The sequence below is a fragment of the Bubalus bubalis genome, chromosome 9, assembly GCF_019923935.1.
Source record: "Bubalus bubalis isolate 160015118507 breed Murrah chromosome 9, NDDB_SH_1, whole genome shotgun sequence".
In the NCBI taxonomy this organism is placed as follows: domain Eukaryota; kingdom Metazoa; phylum Chordata; class Mammalia; order Artiodactyla; family Bovidae; genus Bubalus; species Bubalus bubalis.
This window is the reverse complement of record NC_059165.1, coordinates 81,240,205-81,265,847: the sequence shown is the minus strand read 5'-3', so window position 1 is coordinate 81,265,847 and position 25,643 is coordinate 81,240,205. Positions and strand designations below refer to the sequence as shown.

General features: G+C 40.2%; 2 long non-coding RNA genes across 3 annotated transcripts in view; one reads left to right on the top strand and one right to left on the bottom strand.

The window, feature by feature from the left end:
* Positions 1-25,643, bottom strand: part of LOC123335110 — an 81,378-nt gene that overhangs the window by 46,466 nt on the left and 9,269 nt on the right. The window lies entirely within an intron of this gene.
* LOC123466168 lies at positions 13,870-18,529 on the top strand. The gene is made up of 3 exons (XR_006641417.1): positions 13,870-14,006; positions 14,295-14,400; positions 18,381-18,529. It is a non-coding gene; the product is annotated as an uncharacterized LOC123466168 (long non-coding RNA).

The following is a 25,643-nucleotide window of genomic DNA, read 5'->3' as shown; positions in this document are numbered from 1 at the left end:
TATTTCATAAAAGCAGAACCAGGTTTCTAAGTAGGAAGTTACCATCAGACGTTAAAATACTTGACCAGTTTTAAATGTATTTAATGATGTCAAGTCAAGTTGTCTTCTTCCAAAATTCCTGGTATAGAAATGTTTATAAAGTACTCATGCAAATTCTTCAATGGAAATATTTTCCCCCAACAAAAGACTAAATGATGTCCATAGATACAGTTAAACTAACTGACCAGTTAAAATGCTCTGCCTTCCTTCAATTCTCTGATTTTTCTTTTCCAATGATAACTGAATTCACAGCCTATAGATTAAATGTCAGCTATTTAGAGAATTTAGATCTGTCAAAAGTGGTGGTTATCACCATCTTATATACCTTTTATGAGACCAATAAATGTAGTTTCTTTCTCAAAAAGAAGCCTTTGGAGATGATTAAAAATGAAAACATATAACCAGACCAAGAATGATGAAGGTATTTCCATCCTTCAAGCCATATACAACTGTTCAATATATTAATCATGATCATTGCTTTAGTGCTTTCTCTTACTCTTTCAAATGGACCCTAAATTAGTGCTAAAGAAACTTGGCAGGGGCTGGAAGACCCTGGCCCTTATGACAAAATAATATTTGATTCTATCCAGTACAAGTGGTGCTGTGCTTCACAGTCAATCATCAATTTATTTTTATCTGTTTTTTTACTTATTAATTTATTTATCAAATGCTAATTCACTACTCCCAGCACAACACATACGGCATGGGAATTCCCCTTATTATGGTCCTACCCCATCTTATGATTAGAGTCCTAACCTAGAGAATGATAAGGGACTTAACCAGGGTGTTGACTCAGTATGACATGACAGTCATTGGACTCTCCTCAGAAGGAACATTTCCAAGTAAGAGAGAGAAGAAATTGTATGCCCCTACTCACATGTTTAGAATCTAAATAGGACTGTCATTTTTGTTCTTCCAGTGCACGGTTGTAGCATGGCAGACACAGACACAATGAGCAAAAACATTCTGTATTTACTGTTATCTTCAATGTGAAGTTAAAATTATTGCTAGAGGCCAACTTATTTTCGTAACATCCATGAAGTTATAGGAAGTGATAGTAAGGCAATATTAATCCAGATTTTATGAATGGGAAACAGAATTACAGCACTTCCAGAAATAAGCCTAAGCTTAAACACACTTCAGGACATTCAAACCTCTTGCCTATTCTTTCAATCAAACAGTCAAAATAAGTTATTCTCTAACTCTAATCAAGTAACCTTATGTATTTTCTTAGGAAACAAAGGTGAGTTATTTGAATTGAACTTTTTAAAAATTCAGTAATAAAACACTCAAATTAATACCAATTCTATTTCCTAAAATCTTCGCACAGCCCCAGGTTGAGTTAGTAGTATTCTTCCAGCTTTCTTGCTCTGAGATGACATCTGATCTACCTTAAAGAAACGATTGTAAAATATCACTGACACTGTCCCTCAATATCTCCCAAGTTGCACATTAACTAAACTTTGGCATTAATAACATCAACATTGTCACAGTGCAGTTATTTGAATCACAGTGCAGTTATTAACCATATCTGAAAAATGTAAAACTTATTTAATAAAATATCAATTTTACCTTATTGATGTTATCTAGAAATTCTATGTGATCAAGATGTTGGGGGGATTTTTCTCTGACACAAACCATTACTCCAATTCTGTTACCAACTGTTTAGCCAAGAATTCAATTCAATTCTGATATTACCCAGAGTCAGCACAGACCCTGCAGGTTAAGAATGGAGGCCCACAAGAATATACCCACTTCAGATACTGGTCACAAGTTCCAAGGCACCTTCTGACCAACTGGTTATAAACTAGAAGTTCCCGGGACCCCATACTCAGCTTCAGTCATTTACTAAAACAGCTCACAGAATTTAGGAAGACATTTTATTTATGTGTAACAGCTTATTATAAAGGATATAAATAAATAGCTAGATGAAGAGGTACACAGGTTGAGGCCTGGACAGGCCCTGAGCACAGGAGCTGCTTCTATGTCTGTGGAGTTGGGGTGCACCCCAAAAGAGAAGCACCCCAGGATGGTAGGTGTCCAATATGCCACTGGGGAAGAGAGCTCTAGAAAGAATGAAGAGGCTGAGCCAAAGCGGAAACAATGTCCAGTTGAGGATGTATTTGGTGGTGAAAGTAAAGTCCAATGCTGTCAAGAGCAATATTGCATAGGAACCTGGAATCTTAGGTCCATGAATCAAGGTAAATTGGAAGTGGTCAAACAGGAGATGGCAAGAGTGAACAATGACATTTTAGGAATCAGTAAACGAAAATGGACCATAATGGGCAAATTTAATTCAGATGACCATTATATCTACTACTGTGGGCAAGAATCCCTTAGAAGAAATGGAGTAGCCTTCATATTCTTTGGTGCAAGCTCAAAAACAACAGAATAATCTCAGTTCATTTCCAAGGCAAACCATTCAACATCACAGTAATCCAAGTCTATGCCCCAACCACTAATGTTGAAGAAACTGAAGTTGAAAGGTTCTGTGAAGAGCTACAAGACCTTCTAGAATGAACACAAAAAAAAGACGTCCTCTTCATCATAGGGGACTGGAATGCAAAAGTAGGAAGTCAAGACATACCTGGTGTGACAGGCAAGTTTGGCCCTGGAGTACAAAATGAAGCAGAGCAAAGGCTCACAGAGTTTTGCCAAGAGAATACACTGGTCACAGGAAACACCCTCTTCCAACAACACGAGACAACTCTACACACAAGACAACAACAGATGATCAATACTGAAATCAGACAGATTATATTCTTTGCAGCCAAAGATGGAGAAGCTCTATATAGTCAGCAAAAACAAGTCATGGAGCTGACTGTGGCTCAGATCATGAGCCCCTTATTGCAAAATTCAGACAAAGTGAAGAAAGTAGGGAAAACCACTAGACCATTCAGGTATGACCTAAATCAAATCCCTTATGCTTATACAGTGGAAGTGACAAATAGATTCAAGGGATTAAATCTGATAGACAGAGAACCTGAAGAACCATGGACAGAGTTTTGTAACACTGTACAGGAGGTGTGATCAACACCATCCCCAAGAAAAAGAAATTCAACAAGGCAAAATGGTTGTCTGAGGAGAACTTTCAAAGAGCTGAGAAAAGAAGAGAAGTGAAAGGCAAAGGAGAAAGGGAAAGATATACCCAACTGAATGCACAATTCCAGAGAACAGCAAGGAGAGAGAAGAAAGCCTTCTTAAGTGAACAATACAAAGGAAAAGAGGAAAACAATAGAATGGGAAAGACTAGAGATCTCGTCAAGAAAATTAGAGATACCAAGGAAACATTTCATGCAAAGATGGGCACAATAAAGGACAGAAACAGTAAGGACCTAACAGAATCAGAAGAGATTAAGAAACAGGTGGCAGGAATACACAGAAGAACTATACAAAAAAAGTTCTAATGACCCATAGAATCACAATGGTGTGGTCTCTCACCTACAGCAAGACATCCTGGAGTGCAAAGAAAGTGGGCTTTAGAAAGCATCACTTTGAACAAAGCTAGTGGAGGTGATGGAATTCCAGCTGAGCTATTTCAAATCCTAAAGGATGATCCTTTTAAAGTGCTGTACTCAATATAATAGCAAATTTGGAAAATTCAGCAGTGGTTACAGGACTGGAAAAGTTCAGTTTTCACTTCAATCTCAAAGAACAGCAATGCCAGAGAATGTTCAAACTATCACACAACTGCAGTCATTTCACATGCTAGCAAGATAATGCTTAAAATCCTTGAAGCTAGGCTTCAACAGTACATGAACCAAGAACTTCCCGATGTTCAAGCTGGATTTAGAAAAGGCAGAGGAACCAGAGATCAAATCACCAACATCTGTTGGATCATAGAAAAAGCAAGGGAATTGCAGAAAAACATCTATTTCTGTTTCACTGACCACAGTAAAGCTTTTCACTGTGTGGATCAAAACAAACTGTGGAAAATTCTTAAAGAGAAAGGAATACCACCTTTCCTGCCTCCTGAGAAATCTGTATGCAGGTCAAGAAGCAAGTCAGAAACGGACATGAAACAACAGACAGGTTCCAAATGGAGAAGAGAGTATGTCAAGGCTATATACTGTCACCCTGCCTATTTAACTTATATGCAAAGTACATCATGAGAAATGCTGGGCTGGATGACTCACAAGCTGGAATCAAGATTGCTGGAAGAAATACCAACAACCTCAGATATGCAGATGACACTACCCTAATTTCAGAAAGTGAAGAAGAATTAGAGTGTCTCTTGATGAAGGGTAAAGATGAGAGTAAAAAGTCTGGCTTAAAACTCAACATTCAAAAAAACTAAGATCATGGCATCCAGTCCCATCACTTCATGACAAATTGATGGATAAAAGTGGAAACAGTGACATACCTTATTATTTTTAGGCTCCCAAATCACTGCAGATGGTAACTGCAGCTGTGAAATTAAAAGATGCTTGCTCCTTAAGCTATGACAAACCTAGACAGCATATTAAAAATCAGAGACATTACTTGCCGACAAAGGTCTGTATAGTCAAAGTTATGGTTTTTCCAGGAGTCATGTATGACTGTGAGACTTGCAACATAAGGAAGGCTAAGTGCTGAAGAATTGATGTTTTCAAACTGTAGTGCTGGAGAAGACTCTTCAGAGTCCCTTGGACAGCAAGAAGATCAAACCAGTCTATTCTAAAGGAAATCAACCCTGAGTATTCATTGGAAGGGCTAATGTTGACGCTCCAATACTTTGGCCATCTGATGCAAAGTGCCCACTCATTGGAAAGGACCTTCATGCTGGGAACAACTGAGGGCAAGAGGAGGAGGAGGTGACAGAAGATGAGATGGCTGGATAACATCATCAATTCAATGGACATGAGTTTGAGCAAATTCTGAGAGGGAGTGACAGTCATGGAAGCCTGGCATGCTGCAGTCCATGGTCACAAAGAGTCGGACACGACTAAGCGAGTAAACAACAACAACCCTCCTAGCACATGGACATGTTTGTCAACATGGAAGTTCATAAAATCTCCTTGTTACAGAATTCTTACAGAGCTTAATTTTCAGCATCTTCTCCCCCTTCCTCAAGCTGGGTGAATGGGTCTGAAAACTCCAACCCTCTAAGCACTTGGATTTCTGATCACAATACTTCTATCCTGAGATTACAGAAGGGCCCCACCCTAAGTCATCTCATTAATGCAAACTCAGATATGGTCAAAAGAGGCTCCTTATGAATAATAAAAGACACTCTTATCACTAAGGAAATTCCATGGGTTTTAGCATCACTGTCCCAGGAACCAAGGACAAAGACCACAAATGTCTCTTATTATAACACAGTTACTCATTATAGACAGATGTAGATATATCCACATAACTGTGTCCAGAAAAAAATCTCCTAATTGCTCTAAATACTGTATTAGCCTGAGGATACAGTGTGGTGGAGAAAAACAATTCTTGCCTTCAAAAGGTGTTAAGTCAAGTTGCAGAAGGAACTGATATTAGGCAAATAAACACAGGGGATGGAGGCGGGAGTGAAAGCAAGTGTGATAAGACTCAGAAGGAAATGATGAACCATATCAAGGCAGATTGGCTTCCAAGGCTGTGGACATACAGAAGTCTTCCTGAGAAAGACAGTTCTGAGTCAGGCTGAGAAGCTGAGATGAAGATGGCATGAAAAGGGAAGAAACCAGTTTGTAAATGAAGATGGGTTTGAGCTAAATACAGTGAAAATCTGGTTTCTGAAAATGAGCCCCAAGAATATGTTTCTTCAAATATTACATCTTCGTTTAGTATTATTATAGATATTCTCACTGATTAACACAAAAAAATACTATTTCATGTTGCAAGGAGTCACTAAATTACTTACAAGGACTCATTCAGACCACAGAATTAATCTAAAATATGCTGATATAGGCACAAGAGAAAAGGGGACTGGGCTGGAAGTTAACAGTCTGTGCATTTCTACCAACTATACCTCAGTTTCCATCATAAAATGGAAGTGTGGGTAAGTATGTTATTCAAGACTCTGCCAGTTACAAGTTCAAACAAACAGTCACAAAATGGCTTAAGCAAGAAAAAAAAATAATAATGGCTTACTCCTATTTCTCTGTCTCTCCTTTTGGTTTTTCTTCACACTGGACTTATTTTTAGAAAAGTCCTTTCCACACAGGATAGCCATAGCAGCTCAAAACTTTATAGGCAGCACTCCTGATGGAAATGGAGAGTTCCTTCCTTACCCCAGAAAAGCTCTCAGGAAAGGTTCTAATTAGCTTGTGGGGTCATGTGACCACCCCAGAGCCAGCCAGCCAATCACTGGGGCTGGGAATGCAGTACTCTGGTGACCAGTCCAGGGAGTGTGCCCACCCAGGGGGACTGGGATATGACACCCTGTGCTTCTCAGTCTCTGCATGCAAAGGATGGATAATTCCTGAAAGGAAAAGATGCTACTGAACAGATAAAATCTTTGAATGACCACTCTCTGAATTTTTTAACATTAAAAAAAAATTCATGTTCTACTACCCTAAATTTACTGACAAAACAGAGGCAATATGCATACTCAGACTTCACAAAGAGGCGTATGTTTTGATTTTCTAAGAAAGCTCTAATGGCCCATGCCAACACACTGAATGGCAGTTTCCACTGCCTGTTTCTTTGTCATAAACATAATGTGCTTCTCCTTGCTCCTCAGTTTACACATCTTTATTTTTAATTGGCCACTAATGTTCTCTGAATGTCTTCACCTTCTCTTGCAGCACACCACTAAGGTAGAATTTACCCACATACTCACAAAGATCTTAAAATCTGAGAATACCTAATTAGTTTACACTGCCAAAAAGATAATGTCTCCAAATGGTCACAACAAAGGCGAAGAGGGCAGAAAAAGAGTATGTTATGTTCTCTGTCTGTGCTCCAACTTTGACCAAACAGAAGCAAGAAGTAGAATTTGCTTTTGGTGTCTGCCTCACTCTTGGTTTCTCTCTCTCTCAAGGACCCCTAGCTAGCTTTGTAGATCACTATTCCAACCCAAAACACGCTGTCTAGGCTGCTAGTGAAACCCTGAGAAAGAAGAGAATTAAGAACAGAAAGAAAGCATTCAGTGATTTATTTTACATTATAAAGGGACCTTATATCAATAACAATGAGGGATAATTAATGAAAACCCTGAAAAATTGTCCTTGTTCTGTGTTGTTCCACTGAGTAATTTATCACCACCTCATCAACCAACCCAAACACAGACACAATATATAAGGACCAGCATCTCTCTCTCTCTCTCTGTCTCTCTCTCCTCTCTTGTCCTTTAACTCTGTTCGTCCCGTCCTGAACGCCTGACAATCTTCCCACTCCCTCACCAGCCCACCCTGCTATCTGAATCCTGTGACTTCATGAACATTTTAAGTGCTGATCACTATGGTTTTGAGTAGTTCCCTCTAAGAACCTAAATCCTTCTGTAACTACTGAACTTTGATACTTTCCATCAGCTTTAAGAGACTGTGCTTCACAGGATAAAGACGGTATAACTTTGTTTCTCAATTAGGACAGATCAGCTCAACAGGACCCCAAGGAACCCACAGAGTAACTGGTCCTGATCTCTGTAGGGCATTAAGTCTCACTCCATGGCTTTGTCATCTTTGGACACTGAAATTACAGAGTTGCATGCCAAGGTCTTCCTAATAGCAGGTTAATTTAGCAATATAGGCTGCTGAGTTCCTATTTCACCCAACTCACCAACTAGCTGCTTAAAGACAAGTCTGGGTCTTTCGCTCCTCCCGGGATGGCCTAAGTGCAGCTTGTCAAAGTGACATGATGCCAGTATTATAATAGAGACACAGCTTAAATATTTGAAGTAAACAACAAGGTTATCACCAACCAACTGCCAAATATGGGTGCTTCCGATGTCTTTTTTTTAATCACAGAGTTATCAGTTTTTACATGCAGACGAGTGGCATTTTAATGTAACCAGAGATGGGGAGGGGGAGACACAACACATTATGCAAATGTAGCAGCAAATGTAAAATGATAAATTAGCAAGCAACTATTTAATTATTACTGTGACTAATTCCTGTAGATGGTGCCACAGCTAATGAACCTGAACTTGTCCTGGTTGACTGCAGTGTTCTGTTGAAACATTTCCATTTGGTTTGTTTGCTGCTCGTGCAGCTCAGTGAAGTAGATAGCATCTGTTTAATGAGCTCCCACTTCATTACAGAGCGGGACTACTTACTGAGTCATTCTCCTTAAGTATGCAGGCTGTGTACTCTGCCGCTGTTTTAAAGCAAATACTAATTTATGATTACCTGTCACATTAGGCCATTGAAAATTGTACTCACAGTGGCTCACGTGAGCCGAATGCTCATGAGCTGATTATGGACTGTGGTGGTATCCTTTGCTTATAATCTGTGGACATAAATTCAGATATCCACTACAATATGGGCTCCTGAACAATAGACGCTGTTTGCAAGGAGGGAGAGCAAAGAGAAAGGGGCTGGTGAAATCATCACATGTAAATGCACAGCCTCTCAAAGGCCGACAAACTCAGCAATGACCTAATTCAATGTGCACGGATCATCAGAAACACCCGTTACACTGTGTTGTGTAGAGAGAAAGATGAATGACTCTCTGGCTATTCACTCCCTGCCATGGTCATTATCTAATTGAAGTCTGATGCCCGAGCAAGGCAGATCCTGACACGGTGACTGCAATCCTCTATTGTGTGGAATAAATCCTATAGATGTGTCCTAAAATAGTACTTGCAGAGAAAATTCCAATCAATAACACTTTTCCAAAATGCAGCTTTTCATCTTCAAGCCTAATATTTACCTGCAGGCTTTAGTGTAATGCTCTTTTACCAGTTTACTCCCCATTCTCTCTCCCCCATTACAAGCATGCCATTTGCACTTTAAAATACAGTATTAGTCAAAATGCCTCATTAAATCATGTTCTTTTTTTCAGTTTATCCTCTATAATTTACCCCCGTAAATTAAAACTATGGAAGATGTGATTTGGTCTTTTTATTGGCTGTCTGCTCAGTTTGTTTTTACAGTCCTGGCTTCATTCTGCCTAGGGACACTGTGCTTTGCTTCAGAGGCTGCTGCCCTTGATGCGAGGAATGCTATAAACTCCACTTCCTCAGAACTGTGTGCACCAATCATCATCTTCGGTTACAAATACTGCTCTGCTCGAGACACCAAACACAAGGAGCAGAACAATGAGAAAGGTGACCAGGAAGCAGCCCTAATTGGCGTTGACATACAGAATACTTAGAGCTGCCGTGAGTTGTGCCTATGTTAACTCTGCAATGGAGATTAGAAAACCTACCCGAGTTAGCCATGGCCCATAAACAAGAATACAGAGATTAATAATTTATACATCTGACCTATGCCCCCCAGACCCACTTTCTTTTCTTCTCTTTTTTTTTTCCGGAAGATCACTTATCTAGAAAGTTCCAATTTCCCCCCCTCCCTTATTTTTCTATGATTATCAACCCAAGACTGACAATCAGACTAATGGGATGGAAGAAAAGAAAGAATAAAAAATAGGGGTTGCTGTGGGGGAAGGGATAACTTACATATTGGGGATTAAAATATACACATTACTATATATGAAACAGATAACCAACAAGAGCCTACTGTATAGCGTAGGGAACTCTACTCAATATCTTACAATAAGTTATAATGGAAGAGAATGTAAACAAAGAATTTATATATATATTCACAAACACACATACATACATATATATATATGTGTGTGTGTGTGTATGTTGAATCACTTTGGTGTACACCAGAAACATGACATTGTATATCAACTATATTTCAATGAAATTTTCTTTGAATAAAAAGCAAATGCCCACCTGTGACACGATTAAAAGAGAAAGCAGGTGAGAATAAGTATAAATCATAATGTACACTCATTATACATTTTATGCAAACTCCTAACTAAACATTATAAACTGCTATCTATAGCCATTCTGTGTAGCTTTTCTCTGGATAGGTCAATAATTTATGGCTCATCTCTTTTGTTCAATCAGCAGAGATGTTGCAGGCAGGGATGCTCAGTCCAACCCCCAGCCGCCACAAGGTGCTCTAGCTTTAAGCTTTGCCGCTTCATGTTTAGAGTAAGAAGAGGACAAAATGACGGCTAAGTTTCTTTTCACTCTACTATAATTCTACCTTTTTAGTCATGATTAAAGAAGCCCAACCAGCATGGTGTCCAAGACCATTAAATTGCTAATATTAATTCTGACTACATTTCAGGTTTATTCTAGTAAGATGAAAACAGTTGTTAAAAATCAGCAATTTTTCTTCAATGCACAAATGAAGTAATGTGGTGTCTCATTTCAAATAATGCCCAATTTACACCATGGCAACCTTGACCTACTGTTCCTTAAAAGACACCAAGTTCAATTTATCTTTGTGATGCCCAAGTCTGAGTCGCACTAACCACAAATTGTAAGTTACTGGGCAAATCTGCATGTAGTTTTTTTCTTTGGCCAAGGCTAAAGAACCTAAAAACCCAGTTGTTCATTTTACTGCCTTAATATGAATGCAACCCAAAGGATTTTGGGTTATTCAAAAGAATATTTTTCATAATACCTATGTTTAAACTGCAGAAAAATGAAAGCAAATTAGTTAATTACTGTCCCCAACCAGTGAGGGTACTAACAAATTCCTTCTCCTCACCTATAATGAACTCCCAATCCGGCCAAGACGGGGAAGTGTGGGTAGCGGTGCTGGTTTTTTCCTACACAAGCAAATTGCTTTTCCTGATTTACATGGGAAAAAAAGACTGAGTGCCTATTTATACACTGGATAATCCAATTTGCTTATTTTGCAAAACAGTCCCTTGCCCCTTATTGGCAGCACTAAGCATTGTGTAGCCCCTCAACTAGAGTGAAAAAGGATACGCATTAGATACAAGGCTACACAATGACCGTGCTCAACTCAGTTCAGTACATACATCAGAGTCCATTTAAAAAGAAGGCAGAGAGAGGCATTTGGAGAAACATTGGTTTGTGCTTTTAAAAGTATATGCACAAAATGCCCACAGCAAATACTAACAGGGAGGGGGGAATCTTACTGAGAGGTTTAAAAAACTGTGAGGTTTTATTATAAGTTTTCACTTGAGTTCTCTTAAGAAACCTATCAAATAGGATTTTGCACTTTGCCCAATTCTCCGAAACGCACGGTTTTGAGGTCAGATTCAAACCAACGGCTGTTAAATATTCTTTCTTGAGATCAGACAGATAAAATATATATAGATTTATAGACACAGATGAAGACACAGAAAAAGATATATCCATAACCCGGTAACCAACAGGATGAATACCAGCTAGAGAAGAAGGATGTGAAGGAGGCAAAAAACCTGGATTGTCAGGGCCAGGGTGGGGCAGGGGCACTTCTAACTGGATTTGGGTTTCCATAGCTCATCAGAGAGGTCACATGCAAAATCTTCTCTAAGTGTTAAGCCCATGGTTTCACCCCGCAGTAAGCTGGGAAAAGAGAACTCCATCTATTAAAAACGTGATTTTCATGAGAAAGGAAAAGCTGAAATGGTGAAGTCGGGTGCACAGAGCCTTCTACATAGGCAGTGACCCTGCTGTCAGAGTCAGCTTCAGACTAGCCCAATCAGCCACAAAGACACGAAGAGAAAATGGAATGCAGGGAGACAAAAGTGACCAGGATCTCGGCTCCCAGAGGGACTCTCCAAACCGCGCAGCCATGGCAGCAGCGTAACCTCCCTGGCCATCACAGCATCCTGTGAATAAAGGAAGTGACAAGCACAACTAATTTGAGGCGGCAGCTGATGAACATTCACCGTGTAAAAGCCACCACCAAGTGTTTCCTTTCCCAAGGATCTTAGAAATAAGCTAGGGTCCAGAACAGGCTCCCTGTTTATCTGGGAGAGACTGAGCACAGAATGTGGTCTATATTGTCTCTCTTTTATACACACACACACACACACACACACACACAGAGTAAAACAGCACTATCTGAGTGCTGACATTTTAAGTTCCTTCTGTAGATGTTACTATATAAGACATGTGTAAGTAAAGTTAAAATGCAGATTTGAGAGCCCATTCAATCTTATTTTATGATGAGACAATACTTTCTAGGAATAAAGCTTTCAGAATGTGACAGTCAGACCTGGTAATTAGAAATTAATGCTAAGGCAGGTTGAAAAATATTTAGCCATGGGTGCAGTGGAAGGCTGGAAAAGAGGTCATAAGTTCTGAAAAAACAGTCCTACACTCTTTTGGGGGCGAGTCTTGCACCCCCATTCTCCTGCTTTGATTTGCAAACTATTCTTTGACTGGGCAGGGGCATCTCAGGGTCTCTGCTGACTTTCCACACAAAAGGCAAATACTTGCCCACAACCCTCTCCCCCATCAGGTCCTTGGCTCCTGCTCTGCGCCTGGGTGGATGTCCACCAGTTATGTGACTCACAATGACTGGTCTCCGCGCCCTGGTCCAAGCAGAACTGGGCTGGCGTCAGGAGGGGCTGCTTTTACTCAGGGTGATGACCCTCTAGCCGATCAACCTTTCTCTCAACTGTTCTAGGACAATGATCTGGAGCAGCAGCAACATCAGCAGCAAGAGAGAAAGCGACTTCAGATGAGAAAAGAAATAAGTGGAGTTGTCAGGGAGTGGGGGGTGGAAATCTGCTTTTATTTGAAGTGTTCAGATGTGCTGAAGTAATGATCCTGGCAACATGTTAGCAAAACATTAGAAACACTTTGGTAAGCAAATAATTTAATTACAGCCTTCTCTGAGCTAGTTGATATTGCCTCACCCCTGACCTCTTCTCTTGCTGTACCTAAACTCAGCCTGGGATTCACACTTCCTATTCTGTTCCCAGAATCTCTCCATCTTGTACCATTTAATATAGTGTGCTCCAGGTGTGCTGTGGTGAATGAATAGTTATATTACTACCTGTCAGACACAATCACACTCTATTCATCATTCTCGGCTGGCTGCGTGAAGCCCAGCTTCCAGCCGGCTCCCTCTCTATTTCCTTGTTCAAACGTCTGCGGTGCTTTTGGCCCATCTGTCAAGGCTGTCATTTAGAGGGAAAACAGTATCAGCGCTTTAAATATATGGAGTTCTCTATTGAAACAGTGCTGTGATTGAACTGTCAGCATTCCTGGTATCACAGACAGTAATTCATGACTGGTCAGGGCTCCACTGAGGTTGCTATTACTACGGTGACCCCGAAAGGTCATGCAGAGGGTTTTTACTTTACAGTCTGGTCTATAAATAGTGCAATTAACCTTTCAAGAATTACAAAATGCTCCTGAAATCTCTTTACATGTGCTTCATGCTTGCACAGTTTACAGAAAAGGGAAGAAGAAGGGGGAAAAAAACCCTACAAAATTGCTGAAATGGGAGCCATGTGAGTAGAAATGTATATATACATACATATATATTGTTTTGAGAGTAAGCATTTGAAATGCATGAAGTGTATTTTAAGCCACCATTTGCTGTTTTGGAGTAAGATAACATATGCTGAGATTTCTGCTGAAATGAAAAGGTTTCTGAATCTGAAATAAAATATGATGGATGTGAATGAAAGGACTTCTGTTCCTCCTTATGGAAAGGAAGTGAAGGTTTTCAGTTCTCCAAATTGTTACCTTTCCGAAACAGAGTGTTTTCTCACTGTTTCCAGCAGCAGTTTCTCAAGCAAAACACCTGCATTCTCAGCTAAACCCAGAGAAAACACTCTCAGGAGCCAAATGCCATCTCTAATCTTAGAAAACAGTCCCTAAAGGAAGAGAATTTGGAATGCTGATCAGGCAGGCTTCTGATGACTCCCTCTCACTTGAAAGCCTCAAATCACTGAATGACGTTTTTCTCCTTTATCCTTCAGGAAATCAAGTCCCTTTCTAAAGGAAACGCAGAAGGTCAGCAGCAGAGCCTAAAATACAAACTCCTAACTCCAAACCTCAGCTTTCCACAAATCTTACGACCGTCAGGCCACCAGCCCCTCCTTCCTCCCTGGAAATGGTAATTGTAAGTGATCCCTTTTCAGGGTCTCTCTATAGACAATTACATTTTAAATGATTCAGAGTAGTCACTTGGACTGATTTCTCAATACAATGCCAGTTTCTGATCCTTTGGATTTCTGCCTCCCAGGGATGTCTCCTAACACAATAGTACAGAATCCTGGTGCTGCGTGGTTGCCTCTCAGATGAATGTCTGATATGTTTTCTCTTTGGCGGGATCATTTAATGACTGCCTTACGCCAGTTATTCCCACAGCTCACAAAGCACAAACAGATTTTTCTTTTTTTTAACCCAGTTGTTCAATGGACAAAGCCAACAAGCCTTTTTAATTTGTGATACGAAGATTATGCAGCTAAAAATGATACCTGGTTCCTGCCACTGTATTTTCTCTTGCCTCAAAGGTAATTTTACCCAGCTTCTTTCTTTAGGGGGAAGGAAAGAGATGCTATTTTTATGTGTGCAGGTCAGCAGAGGAAAGCCACAAGGTCCTAGCTAAAGGTCCTTTATGACACACACTTATGTTGACCATCCTGTAAAGGCAAAATAACATCATTTTCTTAAACATCCACATCACCAAAGAAGTAGGATTAAGGCAATATTCCGACTAGCTTAAAGGCTTGTAGGAGGCATAAGAGGAGTAGAGAGGTTATAAACCTTCCATTAAAATTATTTTCTGGGAATGCTTCTCACACCAATCCACAGCTATGCAGAAGTAAAAGCCTGTGCTCATTACAGTCACCAAGCAAGGATAATTAAGCAGTACACTTCCAGTTCGGGTACACTTTCCTTTTTGGCGACTATCACAAAAGGTGGAGAGAGGTGCCCAACAACCCCACGTTGTCACTGTTGTTATCTTTTGTGACTGCTTCCTTCTCTTCCTGTCCTCAGGTGGAAAGGAAAAAGCCTTTGCTTATTATAGAGGCAGAATAAGTGCTAGTCTCATCCCATTAACTGTCATATTACCAGGCTCCGTGCCATCCCATTTGAGTTTCACTGAGCATTCAGAACTGCTTAATTATGTGCAGTAAAGACAGTCTGCTGAGACTGTCCTTCTTGATTAATCTGGGAGGGGAGGGAAGGTGAAGGGTCTCCTGCAAGGCGCACTTGTGCCTTGTGCAAAACTAACTCAGTGTGACAAAGGCTTTTGTGAGTCTAAAAAAAATAAATAAATAAAGACCATATGGAGAGAAAGATGCTTGCATCGAGGGATGAGGCTACAGATATTCCCTGCTCTGTGTTGGCATTAAACTGCATAGTACATTCCTTATAAATTATACCACCTCATGTTAATTACAGTGTGCTGACAGAGCTTGTCATTACCAAGCCTGCCACGGGCTTTGTGCACTTGGATTTTAATGGTTGTTTGTTCTGAGGAATGTGGCAGAGCTGCCTAAGTGGCTGAGCCGGGTCATTGCTAACATCCCTTTCTTCAGCCCCTCACACTGGTTCTATTTTCACAACCCTAATCCCTCCTCTCCTGGGTTGCCTCACTCATCCCCTCCCCCCGTAAAACAGATGTATAGGTTACAGTCTAGAAATGCCACCGCATTCATTCAGACACAATAAACTGAGCCCTATATTATGCTGCACTCATTGTCAGCCCTTCAAAGCCTCTAGCTGAAATACTCTTCTCCTTTATCCAACCTCTGTTTAAAAACACAACTGCTCTGATCTAATGGGGTATTCTGAGGTTCTTCTCCCAATTTCTAATTTGGCATTTTCCTCTCACGCAGGAAGCTCTATCTGCTACTTTATTTATGCCCTGGCAATAGCATGTAAAGGAAGATGCTACAAAGACGGAAATAAAGTCAGAAACCAGCCTTCTCCTCTTCCTCTCAATCCAATAATTTTATATTTCAGATAGTTATTTCCATAATCAACACACACAGAAAGCACTCTTTCAACTTAAAAAATACCACTGCCACTTGGTGAGCACCTACTGTGTACTGGGGCAAAAGCTAGACTCTGGAAAAGTAAAGATGAATAAAATTTAGTCCTGGCTGGCAAGGCCTTAGAGCCTAGGAGGGGAGTGGTTATGTAAATAAATAATTACCATTCACCAGGATGTTTAATAATAGAGATTAAAAACAAATTGTGTCTCAGCCTCACTAGCCTATAGGTACAGATGTGGTCACATTTACAGTAATAATTCAAATTTCTCTGCTTTGTATTTTCACCAATTTCTGGAAGTCCCCCCGAGAGAGACTCACAGGCTCATAAATAATTCTGATTCTACTGGTACTTCTGCTGTTGCATCAGGTGTCAAGGCACCAAACGGTCACAGCTTCTGTCCCATCCTGTCTTTTGAGCTGCCCTTATCAGAGGGTTACCAAGGCTATGCTGTTTGGGCCACATCTCTTACAGAGTCTCTAGGAAAACAGTCCACCCTGCTCCTCTCTAGAGGAGTCAGAAAAGAGTACACAGAGCGTTGGGTTAGGAGAGAGACCTGAGTGGAAAAGGCCATGCTGTCTTCAGATACGTCCTCACAAGCACTGCCAGCTAAGTCTTTCTTACTGGGCCCAGCTCCCCGTGCCAGACTCCTTCCTCCCTCAGATTGAATTTTCACACAAACTTCCTTTGTCTTCCAATCAGAAGGCTTCTGCTGGACTCACTCCCACAGGGTGTAGGAAATTCCAGGCATGGCTGCACCTCCCTCACACACAAGCATTGACAGAGGTTTGTACAAGATGTCCCGATACACTCAGGCACTCACTGCACACAGACACACACACACACATCCCAACACACACCGCCTAAGCAAAGTGAACTGCAAAAAAAAAAAAATAAAAGGGAGAGAGAGACTGACAATGCATGTTTTATGGTAAATATAATTTACCAGATACAGTAAACTAATTAATTGGTGCTGACCTCAGGAGATGAAATCCACCTTCCACCAAAATAAAAACAAGTGCAGGTAAACAAAGTGTGAAGAAAATGACTTCCAGAAGTGAAATCAACTCAGCTTGCAGTTTATTTCCTCAAAGCGAAGTGGAACTGCATCATATACTCCTTTACCTTCTGCACAGGCTTTAGAACTCAACCTCCAGGAGCTGAGATTCCAGTACCTTTCTAATCTTCATCATTGCAAAATAAAAGAAGTATTTATTAGGAGTACAGCACCCTACTATTAAGATAAAATGCCAGAAAGCAGGAACCCCTTAAAATCATGCAGGCTCCCATCCCAACAGGGACTTGAAAGCTGTTTTTGAGGCCTGCTGTCTATGCCAAGTGGAATAGTTTTAACATCCAAATATCAGCATGAAACTGTTGCATTTGTTCTTTCTTCAGTCTAGCTCATTCTATGCGCACTTACACTTTAGCATGTACAAGTGTTACTATTAAACACAAAATTGTGCATACTGTTTTTATATTTTTATAAGCAACTTCAAAGCTTTCCAGGGGCAAGTTTATAATTCATGGTTTCTGTTCCACTTGTTGATTTTAGAACTTGATCCCAACACAAGCCACAACACTGCCTCGGGTGTGTGTGGGCATATATACACTCTCTCTAGGCATTTTAGGACACAAATATGTGATTGTATGTTGCAAACCTTCACTGAGAGACAGAAGATCATATAATACGTACTAAAGAATGCTGTGCTAAGCCAGAAGTTACATAGGTCACCCTCTTTCTTGGCTTCTTATAGTAAATTGACACACTTGGCTCTCATCAAATCAATTGCTTACAACACTTACTCTGCAACACAAATCCTCAGTCCCTTAGCTTCCAATATTGTTTATACATATAATGGCAAATATATACATTTACCATATGTTTGTGTGTGTGTGTGTGTGTGTATATATATATATATATATATATATACACACACATACACATACATGAGAAATAAAGCAGAAACTCTTCTCAGGAGATGTAGTCCCAATTCATATTCATAACCCCCAAATCACTAGATTCGAAATTCTGGAACCACTCGCTAATTAATAAGTATTTAAGTGACACTTCCTTCCATTAACTTTCCCTGTATTATTGACCTTACCAACATCCAGTAAAGGGGTCAAGACTCAAATGTCTTCCCACATTAGAATTTTTTTCTAAGATTATGTCTCAAACATTCATTTTTCTAATTTATTCTTTTATTGAGGTATAGTTGATTTACATTGTGTTAGTTTCATATGTATTTCTCTGGCTCAGCAGTAAAGAATTTGCTTGCAATGTAGGAGACTCGGGTTAAATCCCTGAATCAGGAAGATCCCCTGGAGTAGGAAATGGCTACCCACTCCAGCATTCTTGCCTGGAAAATCCCATGGACAGAGGAGCCTGGTGGGCTACAGTCCATGGGGTCACAAAGAGTTTCAGGTATACAGCAAAGTGATTCCATTATATAGATGATATATATACTAAATATATATTCTTTTTCAGATTATGCTTCATTATTGGTTATTATTGGTGTTGGAGAAGACTTTTGAGAGTCCCTTGAACTGCAAGGAGATCAAACCAGTCAATCTTAAATGAAATTAATCCGGAATATTCATTGGAAGGACTGATGTTGAAGCTGAAGCTCCAATACTTTGGCCACCTGATGCAATGATCTGACTCATTAGAAAAGACCCTGATTCTAGGAAAGACTGAAGGCAGGAGGAGAAGCAGATGACAGAGGACAAGATGGCTGGATGACATCACTGATTCAATGGACATGAGTTTAAGCAAGCTCCGGGAGATGGTGAAGGACAGGCAAGCCTGGAGTGCTGCAGCCCATGGGGTTGCAAAGAGTCAGACAGGACTGAGTGACTGAGCAACAACAACTGGTTATTACAAGACACTGAATATAGTTCCCTGTGCTATACAGAAGGTCCTTCTTGTTTATCTTTTTTATATAGGAGTGTGTATCTGTTAACCCCAAACTCGTAAATGATCCCTCATTTTTGACACACACACAGGCAGCTCTCTAGTTTAGGCCTTGTTTGTGGTCCCAACAACCGCATATGCCCTTTGCCCTCATCACAAACCTCAGCACCAACAACAAATATTCTGAGGCTATTTAAGAGCACTTGTTTGTATCCTGTTGGGCACAAGAACCACTAAGCTAGAGCACCACATTCTTCCATTCCTACAGCTCTGCAAATCTGCTCTGGAAGCCACAGAGCTCAGATTTCACCTTACTTCCTCCACGTCTCTTCCTTTCACAGCTCAGCTTTCTCTACAACCTGAGAAATGCCCGCCCCCTCCCCCACCCCCCACCCCAGATCCATCTGCAAGGACCTCCCTCTTGTACTGAGCTGCCGTTTCTGTCAGAGATTCTGTAATACATCTGGAGGGGAAGTTCTGACCCTGAGGTGTCAGCATTATTACCATCTGGGCGGCTACAAGCAGCTGCAGACAGACAGACAATTACCTTGGCACTCAGGCCTGGCAAGCAGGGACTTTATGGGAAGAAAAGCCGAAGCCGGGTTTTTCCTCCTCATGAAGACTCGCTGAAGGTGTTTTACTTTCCAGTGAAAACTGGAGACTTCGATGAAGTGACTAGAGGGCGCGACCTCAATCACACCACAGTAATGAGGTGTTTTTGGCATGGTGTCAGCTCCACCACAGACATAAACCCACGTTCCAAAGAGAGAGAGTCCAAGGTGCTGGGGGCACTTGCTGAACCGCTCTGCTCACCTTTCCCATTTCCAAGGACGAGTCCACTGGGCCTTTGCAAAGTACTGCTCAGGAATTCCTGATAAGTTCATCTGCCTCCAAATGACCAACTCCATGACTGAAATATGATAGTGATTTCAATCATTGCTTTTGCTCCTCCCTGGAGAAAACTCTGCATTCAAACTAAGTGTTTTTACATAATCAACTAGCTTGTCTGACAAGCAGAGCCAAATGTCATTCTCTTGAGCTTCAAACTGCTTTAGCTCAACTGAGAGTAAATGAGTTTTCACATGTCATGCAGGCAGGAACAGTTACATTCAATAAATACAAGTAAATAAAGCAGCCAAGAAAATACATGGCTTTAAAGGTTAGCTTTTTTTTTTTTTTAAGAATGTTTTACCTTTTCAATGTTTACAAAAAAATCCACTGTTAAAAGGGTAAAAAAAGAAGAAATCCTAACATTAAAAATAAGCAGAAATTTGCAATATATTTTACCATTGTAAAGGGCTTCCCTCATAGCTCAGTTGTTAAAGAATCCACCTGCAATGCAGGAGACCCTGGTTCAATTCCTGAGTCAGGAAGATCCTGTAGAGAAGGGATAGGCTACCCACTCCAGTAACCTTCGACTTCCCTTGAGGCTCAGCTGGTAAAAAATCTGCCTGCAATGTGGGAGACCTGGGTTTGATCCCTGGGTTGGGAAGATACCCTGGAGAAGGGAAAGGCTACCCACTCCAGTATCCTGGCCTGGAGAATTCCATGGACTGTATAGTCTATGAGGTTACAAAGAGTCAGACAAGACTGAGCAAGTTTCACTTTCACTTTCCATTGTAAATATGTGCCCAAAGCTAAACACATGATAATGTGGGTTTTTTTCTGGAGTGTGGGTGTGAAGCTGAAGGTCCTCCCACTTTTATTTTGTGGCCATGATTTTGAACCAGTACTTGCGCACTAAAAGTACTTTACACCTGTCTCCTATCACTCCTGGGTTTGCAGTGATTACATGCAGGGCCACCAGCAAACCCAGGCTATGGAAGGCACTCGGATACCCCCATGATGCCTGGAAGCCTCACATGATCTCTGTGGCAAGTGCTCTTAATGCAGGAAAGTGTGGCCACTGAGATAACAGAAAGAAAAACTCATTTCCCCTTTTTAAATTAGGATATCTTTAACATATAAAATTATATTCATTTCAAGTCTACACTGCCTTTCAATTCCTTTAATAGAAGTAATGATAACTAGGGAGGTACAACTGAAGAGCCACACATTTACTTCTAGGACTGTTTGTACCTTCTTCTTGGAAACACCTTCCAAAAAGGCAAACTAGACACAGACAATGGGGTTTTTTCTACCAATGAAGACTTGAGAAGAATAGCCTGACTTTTCTCCCACTCATTCACACTAGACCAGGCTTCTCTATCAGGGATGCAGAAAGGGAGAGCAGGAATGTCCAGCTAGAAAACAGTTCCCCAGGTCATTCTAATATTACAACTCCTTCCCCTTGGCGATAAGGATCTGCCTGAGTAGATGGACCAGAAGAACAAATAATTTGAGACAGTTCGTAAGAATGAGGTACCAAAGACAGAATCATAGAATGCAAAATGAGAAAGGAGACAATGAGATCATAAAAGGTGCTAAACTCAGAGACTAAGAGAAGGTCAAGTTTTGGGGAGATCTTGATAAACATGGAGGGCAAATAATGGAATAATAAGAAGAGATTTAGCTACCTCTGTTCATTGGATATATTGGATGTATCTACCTTTCCTATACTTTATCTTCCTAACTTTACAATAATAAAGCAGAGGAGTGTACTTTGCTGTTATGATCATTTACAAGGGGAAGAAGAGTGAGAATCAGATCTAATGTTTATAAGATAGTAGTTTCAAGACAGCCCTTTTTTTATTACACAATCCTGCCAAAACCCCTTTGGAAGACAGAGTAAGATTTAAACTTGCTAAATAAAATACAGAATGCCCTGTTAAATGTGCATTTCAAATTAAAAAATGAGTAATTATTAGAATACATATTTAAGATTAAATTATATTAAAAATTATCTGTTGTCACGTGAAGCTCATTTTTCATTGAACATCCTTTATTTGTATTTATTAAATCTGGGGGCCTGGGGAAAATAAAGCCTGAATTGAGCAATTAGAACAAACGATTAATTAGTAAGATTTCTCTTGTAATCCCTAGGATTCTAAATAAGAAGCAATTTCATCAAATAATTTATATGCTTCTATGTGGTCATTCCAGTTTATGAGTGACTAATCAAACTCCTCTTTCTTAAAAAGAACCCAAATGTCAAGAGTCGTTTCCACTTTGATCTAGGTTGGACTACACTCTTAATCAAAAACTCCCTTCAACTTAACCAACAGGATGACAACCAACAAGGCGTCAACATGATCTGTGGCTCTTTGGCAGTGAATTTGCTGCCAGGACATTTCTGAAAACGTCCATCATTTTTGTCATGTTGCTGGAACAGACTCTGCCTGGTTTCCCCACTGTCCTGACTTACTATAACGTCTATTTCTCACCGGCATGTATAATGAAACTCATTAGAAATAAAAGATATAATTTCCCTACCAATTGGCAATAAATGGAACAGCAGCATTATATCAAAGTATTTTTCACCAAAATTGGGGAGTTTTGGTTTATGAAGGCATACGTGAAATAAAACTTTCATAGAAATATTAGTTGATGTGGGCTTTAGCAGGAAAGTAATTAGTAAAATCTCAACCCATGAAATATAGGTTTACCCTGAGCTCAATGACTGCACCAGTGATTCTCAACCCTTGACATAAATTGTAACTACCTGGTGGGTTTTAAAGAGAATGCCAACGCCTAGACCACAGATTCACTAAATCCAGATTTTCTCAGGTATTTCTAGTATTTGGACAGAGCTGAAAATGACAGCCCTATCTAATATACAAATGCATTTTTTGTTGCTCAGTATGAACCTGAGTTAGGTTACACATCCAAAAATAACAATAGCTACTGCTGACATTATTAGAGTTTCTTTTTCTAAATTTGTTTATTAAGAACAGACTGATGCACTGAAGAAAACGAAACAGGAAAAAGTTAAATTTTAAAGGCTATTTCAAGTCTTTTCTTCATAAGGTAATCTGTGTTCTTCCCTTTTAAGGTTTATAATTTTCAAGTTTCTAAATGTGGACTCATTCTATATCTCATCAATGAAGACAGCTCAAGGATTACCATTCTCTAACACATTACTTTACCAAATTAAGCTATTAATGATACGACATAATTTTGAAGACTTATCAAATCTGTGAGGATTAGCCTAGGTGAAATATCAAAGTACTGTTTTTGTTGTTGTTAATTCAGCCCCTTCCTTTTACAGACAAGAAAAGTTCACTTTCTCTAAGCAGCAGTTCTGAGTGTGCTTATTACTGGACCAGCATCATCTGGGAACATCCTCAGAATAGCTCCAGACCAACCACACAGGAAATTCTGGGACCTAGAAATCTGTGCTTTAGTAGGCCTTCCAGGTACTTTGATGTACACTGAAGCCTGAGACATCCATTCACATGCTTGTACTACCCCACTCTCTTTACCTCTGGCAGTTTTTCACTGGGTCTTTTTTGCTACTAGGAATGCCTGATTTGGGCTTCCCTGATAGCTCAGTTGGTAAAGAATCCACCTGCAGTGCAGGAGACCTGGGTTCTATCCCTGGGTTGGGAAGATGCCCTGGAGAAGGGAAAGGCTACTCACTTTTCTGGCTCAGAGAATTCCATGGACTGTATAGTCCATGGGGTCACAAAGAGTCGGACACAACTAAGCGACTTTAACTTTCACTGCCTGATTCAGTGCTAGAAGTCTTGGGGTTGGGAGGAAAGAGTCTGCCCTCCTAGCTTCTTCATCCCTGAACTGAGCTCCATGAGGAAGCTGCTTCTGGAAACAATGGGATCTTAGCACAGATCCGAGGACCAGCTGACGAGAGGAGGAGCTGGAGAGGACATCGTGCACAGCTGGTCCACGGATGGAAACCCGACTTCCACCTTGAGAAAACAAGTGCCAGTCAAGCTGGGGGTGAGCGGGGTGCTTTTCTGCGGATTCTCTGAGGCCGTTAAATTATTATTTCCTGGAAGGCAGGAGTGACTCTGTTATCCGTCATTAAGTGGTGTTTAACTCTTTGCGACCCCATGTACTGCAACACGCCATACACCCATCTGCTGGCTCAGATGGTGAAGAATCTGCTCGCAATGCGAGAGACCAAAAGTTTGATTGCTGGGTCAGGAAGATCCCCTTGAGAAGGGAATGGCTACCCACTCCAGAATTCTGGCTTGGAGAATTCCATGGACAGAGGAGCGCAGCGAGCTACAGTCTGTGGGGTCACAAAGAGTCTGACATGACTGAGCATTCTTTACAAACACTAAAACAAAACCCCACCAAAGCTCTGTTCCTTGCTCCTTCCACTTTTCTACCTGGTGTGCTATTAACCTTCCAAATATATTCAATACTCCCTCCACTGTGAGGACTTCTGTGAAAACCCCTTTCCCACATCCACATTCAATTAGATGAAGCATTCCTGCTCAAACTCACTTGCCACTTTTGTGGTACTTTTTCAAATTAAAAATGTCTGCCTCTACCACTAGATTTCAAATTTCTCAAAAGCAAGGACAGTCTCATGGCAGATACTCAGCAGATATTGGCTGGATGACTGAATTACAGATAATTAGTCAAAGATATGTCTGGATGCTGACTATAGTTATCAGTGTTATCAACAGTCAGATGTTACACTGTTATCCCCTATTTTTTTTTTTTTAGTGTTTACATAGAAAAATCAGGCATGAGAAGATAGTATATGCAATTTTCAATAAATTTAGAATTTGTAATTAGTATTACTTTACAGAACTTCTAAATATGCTATGTCACCATAATAATGTTTCTATTCAATGTTGGGCTTTAAAAAATAAAATATATAATTTAAAAAATGAAAGATGGCCTTTTTTTGAGAAATAAAAACTTCCAAATGTTAGCATTTATTTCTGGAATGTTAAAGATGATTTTTTAAGAAAATATCTCTCTACCATATGTTCAGTCACACTGTGTGAGATTTTTAATTTTCTTTCATAACAGAGTGAAGTTTCACAAGTCTACTATGCTTAGTACTGAACTGTGACTGTCTTGAAACACACTGAAAAATATTTATACTCTCTTTCACAGAAAATGACAGGAATGACCACTCTGAAAAAAATAAATATAATATAGGTTAAAAGGAAACAAGGATTTCCATGAAAGAGGGGAAGAACTGATTCAGATCTCAAACTCTAAAGTTAGAGATTATAAATTATTCCTTTGAGACATTTCTAGTGTTCAAATATTTCCATTTGATTTTTAAAACAGACTCCTTTCTCTGGAGAAATTCTCCATCTTGTCATATATTTTTCTAAACATATTAATCGCAGTTATGATATTGTCTGTGCTTGATAATGTGCAGGGACGTCTATGAGTCTATTTTTATCATTTGTTTTTTGATCTTGCTTTCTGGTGCAGGTGGCAGGTGTTTTTTAAAGAGATTAACATATATGAAAGATACATGGAATACAAATGAAAAGTAATAGAAGCTCTGGAAAAGACTATCTTCCTCCAGACTGAACTCACTCTAATCTCTAGTGAGCAGGTAAAATGGGAATATTTTAATGTATCAGTGGCTGAGCTACCTCAGGCTGCATTGCAGTTTTCACAAGGTTTTAGGTCTGCCTTCATTTCTAGCATTTGGTTCTTCAGATATCTCAGCTGATGATCTAGAGTGTTTACTGCGGTCCCTCCTCTTTGTCACGGAACGATCTCCTGTTTCTTCTTTACCGTGGTACAGTGAAAACACCAAAACCTCCATTCATCTTAGCCATGCACCTCTGCAGCTTAAAACACTTAGCGAATGCCTCATTAGGAAAACTCCTGAGTGCAGGTCACCCTTTCCTGCCCCTCATTCTCTCCAGGCTCCTGACTCTGCAATTTTTGGTTCCCTAGGAGCTGTCTGACTCCTAAGTCGCCTCTGATGCCTTCAGCCGGACTTCCCATTCAGCC